This window comes from Cyanistes caeruleus, chromosome 29 (assembly GCF_971803275.1).
Source record: "Cyanistes caeruleus chromosome 29, bCyaCae1.hap1.1, whole genome shotgun sequence".
Classification (NCBI taxonomy): Eukaryota; Metazoa; Chordata; class Aves; order Passeriformes; family Paridae; genus Cyanistes; species Cyanistes caeruleus.
This window is the reverse complement of record NC_141729.1, coordinates 2,219,330-2,240,450: the sequence shown is the minus strand read 5'-3', so window position 1 is coordinate 2,240,450 and position 21,121 is coordinate 2,219,330. Positions and strand designations below refer to the sequence as shown.

Here is a 21,121-nt window from a genome sequence, read left to right as displayed (position 1 = left end):
GGTAGGTTGGGACAGGTGATGTGCTTGGGAGGTGAGGATTGGAGCTTGTGCTTTTAGTGGTGGCTTGAAAATGCCTTTTTTTGTCTGTTGATGCCTGTGGAAGAGGATCTGAAGGGATGCAGGCTGCCCTCACTGTAAGGTCTGGTTAGATATTGTAAGGATTAACTAATGAAGGTATGGATTAATTAATGAGGGTATGAATTAATTTATGAGGCCTGGAGACTTCCAACAGGTCTGGAAGAATGGGAAAAATTACCAAGTGAAACATCCTCTCTCTCCCCTTTTGTCCTTCAATGTCAGAAAGGCTCAGGGTGTGCACAGGGGCAGGGCACAGCTGGGTCCCCTCATTGTCCCCGTGCCTGAGCCAGCTCTGTCCCCTCATTCTGTCCTTGCCCAGTGCCTCTCCCAGCTCTGTCCCCTCATTGTCCCTGTGCCTGTACCTCTCCCAGCTCTGTCCCCTCATTGTCCCTGTGCCTGTACCTCTCCCAGAGCTGTCCCCTCATTGTCCCTGTGCCTGTACCTCTCCCAGCTCTGTCCCCTCATTGTCCCTGTGCCTGTACCTCTCCCAGAGCTGTCCCCTCATTGTCCCTGTGCCTGTACCTCTCCCAGCTCTGTCCCCTCATTGTCCCTGTGCCTGTACCTCTCCCAGAGCTGTCCCCTCATTGTCCCTGTCCCTGTGCCTCTCCCAGCTCTGTCCCCTCATTGTCCCTGTGCCTGTACCTCTCCCAGCTCTGTCCCCTCATTGTCCCCGTGCCCAGTACCTCTCCCAGCTCTGTCCCCTCATTGTCCCTGTGCCTGTACCTCTCCCAGAGCTGTCCCCAGGCTCTCCCGTGCCCGTCCCTGTCCCCTGGGCAGGGATTGCAGTACCCCCGAGCTGTGCACTGTGTGTTGCTGCCATCCAGAGCCTGCTCAGGTGAGCTGCACCCGGGGCTGTTCCTCTGCTGCTCCCGCACCTGCCAGGTGGAGGCGGGGAATTGGAAATGCCATAATTAAGGGATAAGATCCCCAAACCAGCCACACCTGGAGCGGGAATGGTTTAATTCTGTATTTTCTCATTCTCTCCTCCCCCAGCTGCCTTCAGAGAGGGGAACGTGATCTCATCAAAGAGAGCTGCAGGAGATCCCTGCTGACATATTTGCATTTTTAGTATATTATTATTTAATGTCTCAGTTGTTCTGGATGAAAAGCAGGATTAATTCTGGCTGCTGGGTGTTGAAGTGTTGAGGTAAGTGAAGGGAAGGGAAGCCAGATTTACAGCTGGTGTCTGTCCACGAAACTTCTGTGCTTTGGTCCATTCCTGCATATGCAATCTGTGCTCTCAATGCTTTGTCCACGTTCCTGTGGCATTCCTGGTAATCCCGGAGCTCAGAAAAGCTCTGTGGGCCCAGAGAGCCTGGATTCTGCCAGGGATGGTGGATTCAGGATTAACTGCTGTTCCTGCCATGTCTAATTAATGATATGGGAATTCACAACTACAGAACCCTAATCCTAACCACTAAACCTAATCCTAACCCCTAAATCCTAACCCAAACCCTAATTTACTAACCTAACCCAAACCCTAACACTAAATAATTCAATTTTTCCATGTTAATGCTCAGTTTTTTGGTAGGTTGGGACAGGTGATGTGCTTGGGAGGTGAGGATTGGAGCTTATGCTTTTAGTGGTGGCTTGAAAATGCCTTTTTTTGTCTGTTGGAAGATGATCTGAAGGGATGCAGACTGCCCTCACTGGGTCTGGTTTGATATTGTATGGATTAATTAATGAGGGTATGGATTAATTTATGAGGCCTGAAGACTTCCAACAGGTCTGAAAGAATAGAAAAAAATTACCAAGTGAAACCTCTTCTCTCTCTCCTTTGGTCCTCTCATGTCAGAAAGGCTCAGGGTGTGCACAGGGGCAGGGCACAGCTGGGTCCCCTTGGTGTCCCTCTGCCTGTCCCACTGTTGTCCCCAGGCTGTCCCTGTGCCTGTACCTGTCCAACTGCTGTTCCACAGGTGTCCTCGTGCCCTGTACCTGTCCCAGCACCATCTCCAGGTTCTCCCTGTGCCTGTCCCAGGTCTGTACCCTCACTGTCCCCATGTGTGTACCTGTCCCAGTGCTATCCCCTGATTATCCCTCTACCTGTCCACGCACTGTCCACATGCCTGTGCCTGTCCCAACACTGACCCAAAGTTGTACCTGTCCCAGTGCTCTCCCCACATTGTCCCTCTAACTCTACCTGTGCTGTCCCAAAGCTGTCACCGTGCCCTATGTCTGTCCCAACATTGTCCACTCATTGTTCATGTACATTTCCCACCACTGTCCCCTAATAGTCCCTGTATAATAACCTGTCAAAACATTGTCCCCTCATTCTCACTTTACCTGTCCCAGTGATCTTCCCTTGGTGTCCCCATGCCTATACCTGTCCCAGCACTGTCCCCATGCCTGTACCTGTCTCAGCACTATATCCTTGGTGTCTCTGTGCCCTGTACCTGTCCATGAACTGTCCCCAGCTTGTCACTGCACCTGTCCAAAGTTTATTCCCTAAATGTCTCCCTGCCCAGTGCCTCTCCCAGCACTGTCCCCATGCCCTGTCCCTACCTGAGCACTGTCCACTCGTTGTCCCTGTGCCTGTCTCAACGCTGTCTCCTCACTGTCCCTGTACCTGTCTCATCATTCTACCCAAGCTGTCCCTGTGCCTGTACCTCAACCACCACTGTCCCCTAGCTGTGCCCATACCTATACCAGCACTGTCTCTCACTGTCCCTCTACCTGTCCCAGCGCTCTCCCCTCATTGTCCCTGTCCCTGTGCTGTCCCCAGGCTTTCCCCGTGCCCTGTGTCTCTCCCAGCACTGTCCCCTCATTGTCCCTGTACCTGTCCCAGGTTGTTCCTGTGCCTGTCCCAGCTCAGTTCCCTTATGATCCCCTCACCCAGTTCCTGTCCAGCACTGTTGCCATGCCCTGAACGTGTCCCTGCACAGTCCCCTCATTGTCCCTCTACCTGTCCCAGCACTGTTCCCTCTTTGACCCCGTACCTGTACATGTCCCAGTACTGTCTACTCATTGTCCCTGTACCTGTCGCACCACTTTCCTCTCATTGTCCTCTTGCCTTTACCTGTCCCACCACTGTCCCCTCATTTTCCCTCTACCTGTCCCAACACTGTCCCCATGCCTATACCTGTCCCAGCGCTAACCTTGCCCAGTTGTGCTAGGGTGTACCCAGGAGTGCCCAGGTGTGCCCAGGTGTGCCCAGGCAGGCCCAAGTGTGTCTAGGTGAATTGCTGTGAGCCCAGATGTGTTCAGTTGTTTCCTGGAGTGCCCAGGAGTGCACAGGTGTTCCCAAGTATGCCCAGGTAGAGATATATGTGCCCAGGGGTGGCAAGGTAGGCCCAGGTGTGCCCAGGAGTGCATAGGTGGGCCCAGCTAGACCCAGATGGGCCCAGAAGTCCCCAGATGTGCCCAGGAGAGCCCAGGCATTTCCTGGTTTGCTCAGGTGTGCCAGGGCGTGACCAGGTGAGCCCAGATGTGCCCAGGTGTGTCTAGGTGGGCTAAGGTGTGCCCAGGTGTGCTCAGGTGATCCCAGATATGCTCAGGTGAGCCCAGGAGTGTCCAGAGGTGCACAGGAAGTCACAGAGGAATACAGGTGTGCTAGGTGGGCCAAGGTGTACCCAGATGTGCACAGGTGAACCCAAATATGCTCAGGTGTGCCCAGGAGTTCCCATGTGTACCCAGGTGTGCCAAGGTGTACCCAGGTGTGCGCAGGTGGGGCCAGGTGTGCTGACATCTACCCAGGTGGGCCTAGGTGTGCCCAGGTGGGCCCAGGTCATGTGTGACCAGGTGTACTTGGGTGTGTCCAGGTGTGCCCAGGATTACTCAGGGGAGCCCAGGTGTTCCCAGAGGTGCCCAGATGTGCCTAGGTGGGCCCAGGTGTATCCAGGTGGTCCTAGGCGCTCTCAGTTGTGCCCAGGTGTTCCCACGTGTGCCCAGGTGTTTGCAGGAGTTCCCAGGTTTGCCGAGATGTGCCCAGGTGTTCCCACGTGTACCCAGGTGTTTCCTCATGTGCCCAGGTGATCCAGGGTACACCCAGTTGAGCCCACATGTGCCCAGAGCCCACAGGAGGGAGCCATACACTTTGTTTTCAGGGAAGAAGAAAATCACTTTTGTATTCAGTGTCTTCATTGGATGTTCAGAGGTGAAAAGGAAGAAGAAACGATGGCAACATTTAAATGCACCAGTGGAGCTTCATAAAGAAGGAATTCAGCTTTTTCCTGGAGATTACCTGAAAAAATTCAGGGACAAAAGATCACACTTCATTATTTTATACAATCACATCATGGAACCATGGAATCCCAGAATGGTTTGGGTGGGAAGGGACCTTAACTTTCACCCCTGCCACGGGCAGGGACACCTCCCACTGTCCCAGGTGGAGCCAGGAGGGCTGTGCCAGAGGCAGGGAAAGCAGCTTGGAATCTGGGAACCTCCTCCTGTGCCTTGTTTTTATTTTTTTCCCTCTAAACAAAGATTCAGTTTGATTTGTGGCTGTTGCTGGACAAGGAAAGTACAAAGCAAGGAAAGCTTTCAACAGCCTAAAAATAAACTCTGTTATTGTCATTTTTTATGAATATTTCACAAAGGATGGGATTTCTTCATCTTCAGCATCACTGGAAACACCAGGCATGATTTTTCCATATTAAAAGAAATCCACCATTATTTATTTTTTTTGGTCTTCGCTGAATTCTGTGAGTTTTTGAGCTGCTTGCTGACATCTGACATTGCTTTGGGATCACACTTGGACAAGAGCTTGGGCACACATTTGCTTTTGCTTTGGGGTAGAGGGACCTTTCCCAGCTCAAATTCCTTTTGTGTACATCCCAAAGTGATAACACCAAGGACAATCCATCCATCAGCCCCCAGATGGGATAACCACAAGGAATCCTGTTTGTTCCTGTTTGTTGTCACCATTAAAGAGGTGGTTGGAGCTGGAAGTTGGCAAATCTCATCCTTCCCTTCCTATTTATAACCTCCCATCTCCCTGAGTTATGCCAGTGGGATTTAATTCCAAATCCGTATTTCCTGAAGGGGGTGGAAAATGGGATTGTGCCTCTCACAGATGATGCTGGAGAACAGCAAAAGTATCCCAGCTCCTCCAGGAACACAGCACATCCACGGGATGCCAGGGAGACAAAACAAAGGGTGTTTCATCCATTTGTTCAGTGATAATGAACTCGTTTGGGAGAGCCAAAGTACCCACACACACAAAAATGCACCAAAACAAACAACGAGGGAATATTCTGTACATAATTCAGAACAGCCATGGGATGGAAAAGAAAATAGACATGTCCTGGGCAATGTTTTTTCATATGTGCAAGGAATACATTCCTTTCCCCTGTGCTGGAGTTATGAATTTGTCAGGGTTCACGTTTTTCCTCTTATTATTTCTCATCCTTAAAGGTCATCAAGCTCTAAAAGCCTGGCCTGTCTTCATCTGTGCTCTAATCCAGAAACCCCTGAGTGACCTAGGATTCAGTGCCCCTGAACAGGAGCAGATGGATCCTCCTGCCCTGCCCTCAGCTTCTGAGGCGAGGGGCACGATGGATTCTGGGAATGGCAGGGCCAAGGTTTCATGGAATACACGGCATTGTTCATGACAGAATCATGGGATATCCTGAGCTGGAAGAGACCCCTGGAATGGTTGATCCTGCACAGACACCCCAAAGTCCCACCCTGGGCATCCCTGGAGCACTGTCCCAACACTCCTGGAGCTCTGGCAGCCCCAGGGTTGTGCCCATTCCCTGGGCAGCCTGGGCAGTGCCAGCTCCCTCTGGGGGAAGAGCTTTTCCCAAAATCCAACCTTTCCCTGCTCTCCAGCCTGGGTCTCCCCGGCACAGCTCTAGCCTTTCCCTCAGATCCCATCACTGCCCACCATTCCATCCCAAACCACCACCATCAGCTCTCCCAGTCTTCCATCATCCTGGAGAAATGAGCTCTTTGGTTGGCCATTTTCTCCTGGGAATAAAAGCAGCGGGGCAAAACCCCTGTGAGCTGCCACATCCAGCATGGAGTGAGATGTGGATCTTGCTCCTCACACAGCCTGTGGAGTGAGGAGATTTCCCTGCCCATTTTAACCCTTCAGCTGGGTGTCTTTGAGCAGCGTGGAGGAGCTGGGTGCTGAGTGTGGCATTTTCCCCCTCTCTCAGTACAAGAAGTCAGGCTCTGTGTGCCGGGCGGTGAAACACGACTGTGACCTGGCTGAGATGTGCACAGGGATAGATTCTGAGTGAAAATGGAGCTGTGTAAAAGCCAGACCTTGCTGCTGGTCCAGGAAAAGCCCTGGATTAACCTGGTTTTATTCAGTGATGGCCAGGGGTGATTTGCTGTAGGTGAGGTTCCTTTGCTGAGACTAACAAAGGTTCCAGGCCCCATCCTTCCCCAAGTCATCAATCTTATAGATCCTATAGATCCAACCAGGGGGGGTCACAAGAGCCTTGGAGCTCCATCTCCACTCTTTATATTCCACTCTGACACCAGCACTCATCCACTGATTTATTTTTTTTAGCGTTCCAAATGGACACTAAGACAATTTTTAGGAAAATGTGGTGCTGTGGGGATCTCCACCAAGGCCAGACCTCCGAGCTTGCTCAGGCCCCCTCTTCTGCTCCTGTTTGTAACTTTATCCTGGAGTAAACCCTCTTTACTAAAACTTTTGTGAGTCCCAAAGTCCTTCCCTCTGACTGGGAGAGAGGAAAAGGGTTGTTAAACCCCCTGCATAGTTTGGTTGTACTTTTTTCCTAAATATAACCCTTTTTTTTTTTTTGCTTTTGGGCATCACCTCCCTGCTGGAAGCTGTTCCATGAGGGTGAGACCAGGTGGGGTTGATCTGCAGGTACTTCCAGATCCATCCCTGTGCCACTGGAGCTTGGTCTGTGGTGCAGGATGAGGAATCCACATTTCCCAGCAAGGTCTGGATGCACCCCTGGGCCCCTGGCACAGCCTGGGTTTGCTAAAATCCCCTCTGGAGAGAAATCTGTGCTGTGCTGCCCTTCACTTGTTATTAATCATCTGCCTGAGTCAGAACTTGTAACCCTGAGCCTCTGCTCTGACAGCAGATAAAGTGAGCAGCCTTACAAGAAAGAGCTTGTGTAAGAGGAGGAGGGATTTGGAAACCTTTTGGCAGGGTTGCTTTGTCCAAACAATGCTTTGGACCAGAAAGCTTCAGGGAAATGGCACCTTCTGGCCCAAAAAAAGCTCAAATCCCTCAGCTGGGAAGTAAAGCTGGCACTGAAATCCCATCCCACACTCTGGAATAGCTGAACACAGGTTTTATGGCAAATCCCAGGTCCAGGAGTCTCCATCTTGTTATGATTTACAGGGACACACAAACTGGAGAGGGAATTGTATTCCTATGAGCGGGGTCATGTTTGTTATTTGAAGCCAGCTAGAATGTGCTGTAATTCATTTGCTTCATTGTTCTGGGGCTTGTTTGCCCTCCTCTTTTTATTTTATTCTCTCCCCCCAAAGCAAAAGCAAACACTTGCACTGCTGTGTGAGGGACTGAGAATGTCCTGTCCCCTGGAGGCACCAATAAGACCAAGATTAATTTTTATCCTGACTCTACAGAGCCAGAATCCCAAAGACATCAGCTGGGGAGCCACACTGGGCTGTTTGCCCAGCTTAAGGAATAACAAGGTGTGTCCAGGCCTAAAGTAACTCTTTTATTGCAGTTCTAGAGCACAAAACCAGGCTCAATCCTTCTTGCTCTGGGTTTGAGGCTCTCACAGAGAAACCATGGCTGGCCCAGGTTTGGATATTGAACAGTGCAATGTCCAATTTATTATGGAACATCCCCATGGAAGAACTGGGGATGATAAAGGACATTAAAGCCAACTCTTGGTTGATGGCAAAATGCCCCAAGAACTCAAGAATTGGCCCTAAATTGGTCACAGCTGAAGAAGAGATTTGAGTTGCAGCTACACAGGGAAGGGAATTGGCTGGAAATGGGGTTTGTGCTTCCAAAGTGGGGGATCCATCCATGTGCTGAAAGGGTCTTTGCTCCTGGGAATCTCAGATGTTTCAGTGATGAGGGGGAGGCAGAGAAGCTTCTGCCCCCCCCCCCCCACCCCCCATCATCTGTTGGGAGACTGGGAATAAAATGCAGCCAAAGTCACTCAGAAAATTGGTGACAGCAACTAAATTTGGGGTTATTTTCTCCTTTTTTGATTTTAAACTGGTGAAGCTCTTCAGAAGTTTCTCCTCTGCTTTACAATTTGGGGCTGGGAGGAGGTGGAAAATGGGAAGTCAGGAAGGAGAGGAAAGAGTTCTGCCTAAATCCCCCAGATTAATTGTTGGATTTCTCTGTGGGGTTTAAGTCCATGGTTCCAACTAAAAGATTTTCTACTGGAGGCTGAGATGTGAGATAGAAAGATGATCCAAAGCATCAAAAGAGGGGATGGATTAAATAGAGAATAAAAAGGGAAGGAAATTAGGAACTTTTGTGGTTACGTGCTAGGAGCTTTGGAAAATCATGCTCAAATTGGAAGCATGTGCTCTAGAAAGTTACAACATAGGTATTGCAAAAAATGCATTTTTCCCAGAGGAAGGGGAGGAATTGGGATTTAGAATTATGAAATTATCTGGGGCAGAGCTCTGGTCTTCTGCACAGGAGGGCAAACTGGGGATGGAGACCAAACCTAGCCCCTGGAGGGGATGGTCCAGCACAAAAGATACCTGTGCAGCTCCAGTGGTGAGCTGGCATCACTTCCATGAAATAGGAGAGAGCTGGGATGGAGAAGGACTCAGGCTCAAGGCTCAAGCGGGAAAATCCTGGTCTAATTAAGAGTTTAGAGACATCCCCAATGTCTGTTTGAGTCCCTGCTGAGGCTGGGAGTGGCTCCCACAAAAATGAGGTTTAAATTATTGTGCTTCTTCCTTTGATTCCTGTTTGCAGGAAACTTCCTGCCTGTGGAGAGGGGATTATCAATGAAGAGAGAGTTGGGACCTTATGGATGCAGAAATCCACAGCTGGGAAGGGCCTTCCCCTCCTTCTTGTCAAAGCAATGGCCAAACTCAGAATTTCCAGTTCCAGAAACAATCCTTCGCTAAAACATGGAGGGACTTGTAGCAAGTTCCGAGTGGGGGGATTGAGGAAGGAGGAGAGAATCCAGAGCTGGATCTGGAGATTAAAACCATTAATTGGGAACATCTGGAAGGGGCTCTCCCATCCCTTCCCCATAAGCAGAGCTGGAGCAGGAGCTCCTGTCTGTGTCTCTGTCCAGCACTTCCCTCGCAGCACAGAGATTCCTGCTGTCCTTTAACAGAATTCTGAGGTAATTTTTGTTGTTAAAAACACAACAGAAGGTTGTGTCCGTGCTATTGCCAACCTGGAAGAGGCAGCTGAGTTGGGAGAAATAAGGAATGGAAAGTTGAAAGCAAAATGGAGAGATTTCCTGGATAAATACACATTTCAGGATATACAGCAAGGTCATGGAATCCCAGGTTTGGGTGGGAAGGGACCCTAAATTCATCCAGTTCCACCCAAGGACATCTTCCACTATCCCAGGGTGCTCCAAACCGTGTCCAGCCTGGCCTTGGATACCTCCAGGGATCCAGGGGCAGCCCCAGCTTCTCTGGGAATTCCATCCCAGCCCCTCCCCACCGTCAAAGGGAGGAATTACTTTCCCATATCCCATCATCAGCTCATTTAAATCAGCATTGCTCCAGTGGAATCACCAAATACAAATGGACCTCAGCTCAATTCCAGGCCACGTGGGCTCTTCCAAGTCAAAAACCTTAAAAATTAAGCTGGTGGAGGTTTTTGGGGGGAAGTGACAGAGGAAATACAATCCTAGACAGGCAGTGGAAAAGGGGGAAAAGAACCAAAGAAACCAGCAGAGACCAAAGGAAAAGGTTGGGAAAAGTAAGAGATGCTCAGAGTTCAGGTACGACAGCAGGACAGAGCTTTGCCACGTGTTCAGGGGAGCTGATGCCATGAAAAAGCAAAATGCTTTCAATTAGGAATCAAAATTAGAACAATTAATAAGGAGGGAGTTAATTTAATCAGAATGTTCAAAGTTGTTAGGATGAATTATGATCACAGACTCTGCAGCATCCTGCCTGGTGGTTCAGGTATTGCTATAAAATCATTTCAATACTTCCACTTCATCCCTGGGAGCAAATCTACCTTGGGAGCGAGCTCCAGACCTTGGAATCCTTGAGGAATCCAGAAATTTGCTGTGATTCCCATCCTGAGCTGGCTGTTCCAAACAATTTCTGCAGGATTTTCCCCTCCAGCCCAAGTTCAAGGTTGGGTCCAGGTCTTTCTAATTTTATCCCTGTGGAATTCCTAGAAGCCAGACTGAATTGACTTTCACGCAAGAATCTCCTTTGTTTACACACCCGGCTTCTCTGTTCAGTCAACAAAACCTGGTTTTTATTAAATTCCCCTGGAAATATTAAAAACAAAAAAAATGAGAGAGGCATTTAAAATTAAGGGAAAAAATGCTTGGTCTGGGTGTTTGGGTGAAATCTGGGGGTGGGATGTTGGTGAGCTCAGAATGTTAATGAGGGATCAAAGCTTTTTTTTTTTATAATTTAAAGGTTATCAAATTCCATAGAATTTTTTTAGGCTGAGACTACCAGAGGAATCCAGGTGCGAAGGGAGCTGTGCAGGGCTCCAATCTCACATAAAAAGGACAAACTGAAGAGTTGGTCAGGTGGAATTCCAAGTTCAAGTTCAAATTTGATTTTTCCTTGTTTTCTGTGACTCTTGTGCTTTTTGCTCTAGCTTTAACTTAGAGTGGATTCAGTATATTCACTTTAATGGGATTTATCTGCCTCAACCCCTATTAAACAGTGGGTTTTTCATGTGACTCCTTCCAGATGGATAAAAAAGGAGGATGGAGAATTCCCAAGGATCCACCTGGCTGTATAAACCAGGGATTTAAATCCTGTTACAGCAGGTGAATGAGCACGAATGGCAGAAATCAATGGGGGGGATTGTTATGGGATCATGGAATTAAAACTCATCCCATTCCCACCCCTTCCATGGGCAGGAACACTTCCCACTATCCCAGGCTGCTTCAGACCCCGTCCAGACAATGAGGTAACTATTCCATGAATCCACAAGAAGCACCAAAAGGGGGTAAAAAAACCCAAATGAACCCATGGAATTACCAATCCCAAATATCCTGGCTGATACTGCGATCAGCACGGCTACACCATTCCAGGTCATGAATTTGCTGTTTCCTTTTCCCTCATGGAAGAGAAATGAGCTGGGGCAAGGCAGTGCTGGGGAAGGTCTGGGTGGGACAGAGGAAGGAAATAAAGGAAATAAAGGAAATAAAGGAAATAAAGGAAATAAAGGAAATAAAGGAAATAAAGGAAATAAAACACTGGAGGAATAGATTTAAAATCCAGACAGAGAAAATGGATGGTTTAAAGCTGGTGATTCCCATCTGGGCTGCTGGAGCATCACCTGAGTGAAAGCTTCACTTTGGGACAGCCCAAAATGTCCCTTTTGTGACATCAGCACCTGAAGATCAATTACCTGTGTGTGCCTAATTGCAGGGCTGAGCTTTCATTTTCCACCCAGCTCTTACTTCTGTCTCTTTTTTTTCTCCCTTTCTCCTTCAGCAATGGCATTTGCATTCCTTTTAGCCAAATAGCAAGGTTAAACTAAAAATAATCCTGCCCATCAGTTTTAGATTAGGCCTAGAGCAGGCCCAGCTTTACTGTAAACGTGTGTGTCAGGATTGCTGCGTGCTCTGCTAGGAAACTGCTCCAGCCAGGCATTTCAGGAATGAGATTAATGGGCTTTTTAACATCATCTGAAGTCGTTTCTGATTGCCAAGTGGTGACTGTTATTAATAATTGCATGAATCTACCTTCTTTCAGGAAAAATGAGGGCATTTAGGAATGGTTTCCTTTCCTGATACTGAGGTGGGTTTGAAACTTGTGCCTTTCTCTGCAAAAGCAGCAGCACATCCCCAAATCCCAATTCCTTTGAAAACAGCAGGATAATTCTTATTATAATACTGGAAGTGTCCAAGGCCAGGTTGGACAGGGCTTGGAGCAACCTGGGGTAGTGGAAAGTGTCCCTGCCCCTGGCAGGGCAGGGATGGGATGATTTTTAAGGTCTCTTCTAGCTCAAACCTTTCTAAGATTCTGGGATTTTTCTGATTTGGGGATTCTCTGATTCTCTAAATTCTGATTCTGTTTAATTGCTTTGTGTTCACAAGGTTTTAATCTCTCCCTTTGTGAATCTGAGTTGCCTAGCGCAGGTTTATGACTATTCCCATGCCTTTTCCTGCTGAAAGCCCAGATTTGATGGTGTGGAGGACAGGAGATTCTGGAAGGAAGCGCTAATCCTCCCTCCTCCAGAGTGCAGAGGTTCAAAGGAAGGTGTCACCAGGTGTAGTCCCACAGTGGGATTAAAACCAGCTCTGATTTGGAAACCAGACTCTCCTTCAAAGGCCCACAGGCCCGGAAGGCCAAAATCCACAGAAAGGAATCTGTTACTCCTTCAAAAGGTCTCAATATCCAAAGGATGGGATTATTTTTGATCCCTGTGGGTGAGGGAAAGGCTGGAACTTGGGTTCTGGTTTAAAAGGACACCAGGGAGTCCCAGACCTGTCCTCCCCCTTCAGTTTCTCCACTGGGGCCTCCTGGGTAACTCAAACAGATCCAGGTTGGTGCTCTGGCATCCAGGGAAAAGATCCTCATGTGGGATCCTCGTGCTCTACTGGGATGTGTTTAGGCCCGACCATCTAACACCAAGAAAACCCAAAAAAATCCCAAAAAACCCTTGGGATACCAAGGCAGCAGCTGGAATTAAACAACACCCTGTGCACGTTCTGCTCTACACACAGCCAAAATATTAATTCCCCTAAAACCAGCAGAGTTCCCAGGGGATAAACCATCCTCAGGGCATCTTTAGGATGGGCTGAAACATCTCTGATACAGAATTTTGACTGAATATCTTAAAGGAAAAGAGCTCCAGACAGCCCAAGCTGAATGTGGGGAGACGAGCCGTGGGTTCTGCTTGCTGGGATTTCTCACAGATCCTAAACGAGACAGTAAAATTTGTTCAGCATTTATTGGTGTGGCTGTAAAACTTCATCCCATTTTGGCAGCTCTGGCTGATGGCAGAGGAGGTGTCAGAGATGTGGAGCTGAGACAAAGTCTGGGAGATGTTCTCTTGCTCTCTTGTTTAAGTTAAATCTCTTGCAGCCTTGTCCTTCCTCATTGAGCTGCAGGATGTTTCCACAGGTACTTGCTAAAAGAGCTGAGTAATTAAATTTATTCCAGGAGAAATCTGTGAATGGATTTCTCAACAATAAATGTGCTGCAGACCCAAAACTGCCTGTCCAAGCTCCTCTCTGTGATCCTCTGACTTGCTCTGCATCCTCCTCCCCTCTGAGGCTGCTCCCAGACCCAGCCAGAACCTTTAAAACCTTTAACATTTGTATTTCAAGTTAAAAAATGCAATTCATGTCGTACCTTTGTGAACCTCAGTGGTTCCAGTGTGTTTTTGCTATCCAGAGCTTGGCAATATCCATTACTGAAGGATGAAATGCCAGCAATTGATCAATTAATTTTAAATATTCAGGCAATTCCTTGCCTGGCAATGCTTCCAGCAATGTGTTTACTAGCATTAATGACTTATGGAAGGATGTGTTCAAATCAGGGGATGAATATTTCTATTTTTAACATTCTCTTCCTCAGTTTTTAACCTTTTACAAATCACTTCTCCATGCAACTACAATCTAAAACAGGGCTGAGATAATTTCCAGTCAAAATCACCTCCTGTCATTTGTCCTGGGATGAGCTGAAATATTCTGTGAAATGGAGCTTTTAAAGAACTCCCCACTTCCTTTGGCTGGGAGGAAGGGAAGTTTTAAATTGGATTTTGGAGCTGTTCAGCTCTGGAGCTTTTCAAACATTTACTGGAGGTTAAAAAAAGTGTTTTGGTGTGGAGTTATTGTGATTGTTTTTACATCCACTTTGCATCTTTCTCCCTTAGGGGAGTGGAATGAGAGCAGAGAAGAAAAATCACTTAATTAATTTATGTTTCAAAGTTCCTCTGCTATAACTGGAGCACAAAAAAAAAGACTTTAAAGGAAACAGTTCCTGAAAAAGGAGAAATCTTTCCATTCATTCGGGATCCAACGTGTGCTCACTCATGCGCTGCCCCACAGCTGGCACTCTCTTAGCTAATTACCAGTGACATTTAATTCAAACTAAAAGGAGCCCAAGGGTCTAAAAATAACCCCAAACCACAAAAGAACAAAGCACTTGTCTGCCTCTAACCCTGGGTAGCACCAAAACACGGTCTGGGGATGACAGGGGGAGTCAAATCTCTGGATTTGGGAAAAATCTCTGCACCTTTTTGGGATTATTTGTCCATTTGTGGTACCTTGGGCTCAGTCATTTAAGGGCTGGAAGTGTTGGTGTCAGACACCCAGGGGCTTTCAGCCATTAAATTCCATTTTAGGTTTTGTTTGAATCTTTCCTTGGATACTGGAGGGAGGATTTGGTGTCCTGGAGAGCTGGAGAAGTTTCTCCATGTCCTTACCTGCACACAGGGAGCTTGTGCTTATTTGGCTTAATTCCAACCCTGTTACATCTCACAGGATCACAGCTAAGTGCTGAAATAGATTCTTGGTCTCTTTTTTCCTCCATTTCTAAAAAAAAACCCCAGCTGATTTCTAAAAAGAAAAAATCACAGCAAAGTCTGGGAGAGATATTCTCTCACTCTCTTATGTTAAATCTCCTGGAGCCTTGCTCTTTCTCACTGAGGTGTAGGATGTTTTCACAGGTACTTGCTAAAAGAGCTGAGTAATTAAATTTATTCCAGGAGAAATCTGTGAATGGATTTCTCAACAATAAATGTGCTGCAGACCCAAAACTGCCTGTCCAAGCTCCTCTCTGTGATCCTTTGGCCTGCTCTGCATCCCTCTCCCCTCCAAGGTTGCTTCTGGACCAAGCCATTTGTATCCCTGTGGGGATGGGGAGGGGCTGGGAAGGAATTCCCAGGGGAGCTGTGGCTTCCCCTGGATCCCTGGAGCGCCGTGGGCCAGTGGGAGCTGTCCCTGCCTGGCAGGGCTGGCACTGGATGGGATTGAATGTCCCTTCCAAACAAACCATTCCAGGGTTCTGTGATCCACCCATCCCTGTTTTTAAGGAGTGAGGTGTGGGGTGGATCCCCTGTGATTCCTCCAAGGCAATAATGGCACCCCCAAGGCAGGAGCTGCTCTCTTGGCAGGGGAAGAATGAGACCTAGACCATTTCCATAACCCTGGTCTTAATCCCTGCTTGATTTCTGAGCCTGGTCTGAATTTGAAACTTCAAACTCTCTCTGGCTTTTCCCACTGCCTGTTAGTTAGAGAACGGGATTAGCCAGCATCATGGGAGGGTGTTGGTTAAATTACCAGCTCCTCCTGGATGCAAGATCCATTATCAAGAGGATAAGGGAAAAGGAAACCTTGTGTTGTCCGGGATGAACATCCCAGCCTGAAGACACGGAGCTTGGAACAGATCCACTTACAACTGGAATCTCTATCACAGATCAACGGCAGCAGATTCCCGGTGGATCTCGAGTTCCAGAGTTCCTGTAGAACATCCTCTTCCATGTCCTGCAACATCTCATTGCAGGTTTGATGCACAAGGAATTTCCTCCTGGTCACATCAAACCAGCTGGCAGAGCCTTTCCCATTGCAGGACCTGGAATGTTTAGGTTGAATTATTTGGGATACAAGGAGCTGTGAGAATTCTGCCAAACCTCTTTAATGTCCCTACCTCTGGATCGAGGATGCAGGTGTTGTCCGTTTGAGAGGCTCCACATACCACAGCATATTCCAAAGGACCATGTAACGGAGCTCCAGGCGTGGCTTCCCAAAGGGATCAGCCAGTCCTCGGTCATTTTAACCCCTGGCCTTTGGTAATTGTTGTTTGTGGGTCAGATTTTCCTTGGCCTGTTTTCCTGTGGGACATGAGAGTGGTTGGTGTCTCCAGCCCACTTCAGTCTGAGTCTGTCTGCTTCCATTCCACAATCCAGATGTTTGTTTGACCATAGGCATTTTACAAAAGCCTAAAACAAATAAATACCCAATCCTATCCCTTCGCCTCCCTTTGGATTGAACATTCCCGGAGTATTATTGAGGTTAATGAGGGTTTTCCTCTCTTCAACAGCAAACTCAGATCCAGGCTTGACACCCACTGGCCCAGCTGGATCCATTGTGGGCCCTGGGGACCCTTCCCCAGTGCTCCTGGCACAGCTGACAGAAGGGATCAGGGCTGAGAATGAAATCCACCCCTCCAGAGCCTGGGATGTGCAGCACAGAGAGCAAAACCAGAGAGAGAACAGCCTCTTCCCTTCCTCCTCTGTCCCCTTCCCACCACCAACCACCACTTACAGGGATGGTTTGTAAATGAGCTGATTTGTTGCTCTATCCATGGAACTTTCAAACAAGCCTTTCCCTGGCAGATTCCTTTGAAATACCAAGTGGTTTTTTTTAATGGGAAAAATGAACCAAGAGCTCTTACGTTTGTGTGCTGTTGTTTATAATCAGGGCTGGCAGCAATGTCAGCTCCTAATGCTTCGCCCACTCCTCTTCCACAGGATTATTCATCCCAGGAGTGGGGATGAGAGGCTAAGAGGCTTCTGTGATGGTTGTTTTGTAACCTTCTCCCATCTTTAAAAGGGAAAAACCGTGTGGGTTTAACTCAGCCCAAATCACCTCATGGCCAGCTCCTGGGTCCTGAGTGTGTGGTTCAAACAACCTGAGCTGTGCTCCCAAGGAATTCCTGCTGGCATTTTGCTGCCCTCTCCAGCCAAGCTGAGCAGGGACCGGGGTGTTTCCCATCATTTTCCTGTTTGCTGGAAAGCTCACTGAAGTGAGCTGTTGAGTTGCTTTGAAGTCCGGCTGTGTAAACAAACATATATAGAGAGGGAATTATTTACCACCACCACATTTAGGAATTCGCAGAACTCCAAGCTATTCAAAGCACATTTCTGCCACTTAAATGTTGTTTATAAATGTCTCCAAGAGTTCCCAGGACAAATCAGGCCCCTGTGACGGAAGGCAGTTTTCACCAGACAGGGTCACTGAGGTGGACATGACCTGGGAGAGGCACCAGGCTGGTGAGATGAAACCACACCGTTAATGAGCTGCAGGCTCGTTAGTGCAGCTCTTTCCCAGGAGTAGCTTCCATTGGGAAACTCTTCTTGTGGCTGCACTCGGAGCCCTAGCAGCCTCCAAATTCCACCCCCTGGCTGCCAGCACCGGGTGAGGTTGTGCAGAGCCAGCTGCCCACAAGAACTCAGGGACACGAGCGCTGTGTACTCTGATATCCCTCCTGGAGGACGTGGTGGAGCTGCTCCCAGAGCTTTGAAGGCCTTGCTGATGCCTCTGGAAAGAGAATAATCCCTGTTTTCCTGGGCTGGAAGGGTCATTTTTCTGGGATTTGTGCTCTCTGCCAGCTCACAGCCCTTGTGAGCAGAGTTTCCTCCACAAATAACTGATGGGAGGTTCTTGCTCCAGGCAGCTCCATGGTCCTGCAGCTCTCCTACACCTGGTAATTATCCCCAGCAGCACCATTTGCACTGGGTTTGATGGCTGGGATTCCAATTTATCTTGAAATCACACCTTGGAATAAGGAGCAAACCAGGACCTTCAAGGGACCCTGTGGGGAGGATGGAGCAGGACGTCTGTGGTGACACAGAGCAGCCACGGGCCTGCCCTGTTCCTGCACCAGGCAGGCGTCTCTGGAGCTTCCTCAGTGGGCAGAGAGAGGCAGGAGAAGCTAATTAAGGGAATCTGGAAAAAATTTTCCCCAGAGGACCTGCTGATGTGACTTGGGCCAGCAGAGCAGCTGCTGGAGCTCATCAAAGATCTGTGGTTATTGAGTTAAAAACTACTAAAGGTGAATTTTCACCTGCAGCTGATAAGGAGATGGATGCTGTGCCTAATTACCCTGCTTGTTTGGAATAATGAAATAAGCTTTCATGGATCTGGAGTGAAATGGGATAGAGCCTCTGCACTGATGATCTCAGAGGCCTTTTGCAGCCTAATCTGTGATTCTGGGAGTCTGTCACCAACATCTTGCACTTATCTGGCTTTAATTGGGCTGGGAGCTGCTTCAGCTGGGGAGGGAGGGACAGAACATCCAGAACTGATGGCACAGGAGTAAAACTGGGCCTCCTCCCTGGTTTCCACCAAATTGTTGGGATCCTGCCCTGTGCATCAGCATTAAATCCCAGTAAAGAGGTGCTGGATTTACTTCTGCTGTGATGGGGAAGGGACAAATATTGGGGTAGAGAAAGAAACAGTGACTTCAATAAATGACCTCTGACAGTTCTTCCATTCCTTCCTGAGTTCAATGCCCACTTTTCTCCTCTGGGACAGACAAACATCCCAGCAGCTCATGAAATGATCATTTGAAAGGAAAAAGGGGAAAAACAGTATAAAATGTATAGATCTGTTTAGACGGGTACTAGGTGCAGGTTTTTCCCTCAGTGGAAATGGAATCAGCTTCTCAACTCCTCAGTTTTAAATAATAGCACAACACTTGCCTTTGAGCAGGAAAAAATCCAGCTGCAGGGAACATCCAGCTGCAGGGAATATCCAGCTGCAGGGAATATCCAGCTGCAGGGAATATCCAACTGCTGGGAATATCCAACTGCAGGGAATATCCAACTGCTTCCACTCAGCAGTGTCTGCAAATTGAGACATTCATTGTCTTGGTTTGCATTATGGATTTAAACAAGTGCTCCAGACTAACCAGGGGCTGTTTCTCATTTTCTTTTCTGCCAGAAATCACAACCATCCCTCCCTGAGTTCTGCCTGGAGAAGGTTGGAGGGAGCCAGGAACATGTCAGGGCAACTCTTGCCTAAGTGTGAAAGGTGAGTTTAGGACATACCTGGAACAGCTGCCAACAAATGGCTTTTGGGATTGACAAAATTCATGCTTTTTTAAACAGATTTGTGGGGTTGATGCTTCTGTGACTCCTCCCAAACTGGCCCAGCACCCTGGGAAAGAAACACCTACGTTCAACGCCTCCCAAAATTATTTTCAAGACTGGAAAGGAGAACTGAAACAGAAAATATTTACAAATGCCTGGAGTACTGAGACAAGGTGGAATGGCTTCCCACTGAAAAAGAGATTTAGATGGGATAGTAGGGAAAAATCCTTCCCTGTGAGGGTGGTGAGGGGCTAGGGTGGAATTCCCAGAGGAGCTGTGGCTGCCCCTGGATCCCTGGGAGTGCCCAAGGCCAGGCTGGATGGGGCTTGGAGCAGCCTGGGACAGTGGGAGGTGTCCCTGCCATGGCAGGGGGTGGCACTGGGTGATTTAAGGTCCCTTCCCACCCAAACCATTCCATGATCCCATGAAATAACTCGCATCACAAGATCCCTCTTGGGAAAAGATATATTTTATCTTTTTTCCTGGGGATTTCCAGATGATCTCCACCTTGCTTGGAAGGAGCAGCTGCCCTTTACCAGGCTCACTGATGATTTAATTTCTGCCGCTGCAATTTTAACAACAAAGGATAAAGAGATCAATCTGATGCCTGGGTGTGCAAATTCTCCCTGGAATTCTCCAATTCCAAGGGATGAGTTAATTTTCTTTTCCTTTCCAGTGCCACTCCAGGCATCACATGACGAGGCACATCTGCTCTGTGACTCATGGAAAGGGAATATCCCATGCGTGTAAGCGGCACAGGCTGCCTCACACTGAACCTTTGGGAAGCTTTTTGGAGGCCTGGTTCTGCAAGAAATAAAAAAGGGGACAAATTCCTGCTGGGGAAGAACTTTGAAAGCTGCAATTTGGCCTGGAAAAATACCCAACATCAAAATATTAATAATGAGAACGTGCTCCTGCTGACAGTCCTGGAGACGAGAATTCTCCGTACATCCAGAGCCAACTTCTCCAGGCCTCTCTCCTTCGGATCTTTACCCTTACTCATGGAACACCCCCAGTGGACGGGGTGGAGGAAGGGTTTGGGAAGGGTTTGGAAGATGAAATGTCCTGAGATTTGGGTTTCCTTGAGTGGAGATGCCAAGCTTTGAAAAGCAGGGAGAGGACATTGATGGCTGAGCCCAAGGGATCCCATGGTGAAAGAGGAGAGAAGAAAAGAGGAGCCATTGATGTCTCTATAAAAATAAAGAATTTTTAAGGTTGGAAAAAGGCCTCCAAGGGAGTTTATTGATGTCTCCATAGAATTAGAGAATTATTAAGGTTGGAAAAGACTTCCAAGATGGGTTATTGATAGCTCCATAAAATTACAAAATCATTAAGGGTGGAAAAGGTGGGAAATACCTCCAAGATCATCGAGTCCAAGCATTGACCAAATCCCACCATTCCCACTAATCATGAATTGCCACAACTGCTCATTTTTTGTTCAACACTTCCAGGGGTTGTGACTGTTCCAATGCTTGACCACTCTTCCAGTGAAGAAACATTCCCTGACATCCAGCCTGAAGCTCCTATGGCACAACTTGAGGCCTGTTTCCCCTTTTCCCATCCAACATTCTGGTTGAAGTGCCAAGAAAACACCAGGAATTTTCCTTTTCCGATCCATAGGATTGTAAGGATCTTCCTTTAGGCCTCCCAACATCCATCTGAGTGGAACAACATCTATGCCATCTGGAAATAGCAGTTTAATGCTGCAGGATTCTGGGATAAGGAATTCTAGGCAATAGCCCTGACATTCCTTGGAATTTGCAAGGTTTTAAAGCAGTTGTGCAAAAAAGAGGGAGATAGGAACAAATTGAAAGGGAGTTTCATCAGCTGGAGGCTGGGGAATATGGCACAGAGAGCCATGAAAATCATGGATCTGCCACATTTGGCTGGATTTGGGGATTTGTTTTCTTTTTGTTGTTGTTGTTTTTTTCTATTACCAGATTGCTCCTCTGCAAGTTGTGCTCCAAGGCTCCAAGGCTGGAGTCTAATCACCTCATGCAGTAAAAGTTTCTGACCCAACGTCACCAGTGGAGCTCTGCTACTTCCACCAGCTGAAATCTTGGCCTTTTGTGTGTTTTCCTGACCTTTCCCATTATTCCTGATTGTTGGATGATGACAATATATTCCTTCCTTTCTGTGAGTGCCCCGCCACGGCTTTTGTTCTCCTTTAGACAAATGAAAACT

The 21,121-nt window shown here is 47.9% G+C and overlaps 1 long non-coding RNA gene across 1 annotated transcript; it reads left to right on the top strand.

Annotated features, from left to right (window-relative positions):
- The first annotated feature begins 1,073 nt into the window (after window positions 1–1,073).
- On the top strand, window positions 1,074–21,074 carry LOC111938929 (uncharacterized). The gene is made up of 4 exons (XR_002869135.2): window positions 1,074–1,225; window positions 18,789–18,878; window positions 18,956–19,110; window positions 19,614–21,074. It is a non-coding gene; the product is annotated as an uncharacterized LOC111938929 (long non-coding RNA).
- Window positions 21,075–21,121: the final 47 nt, after the last annotated feature.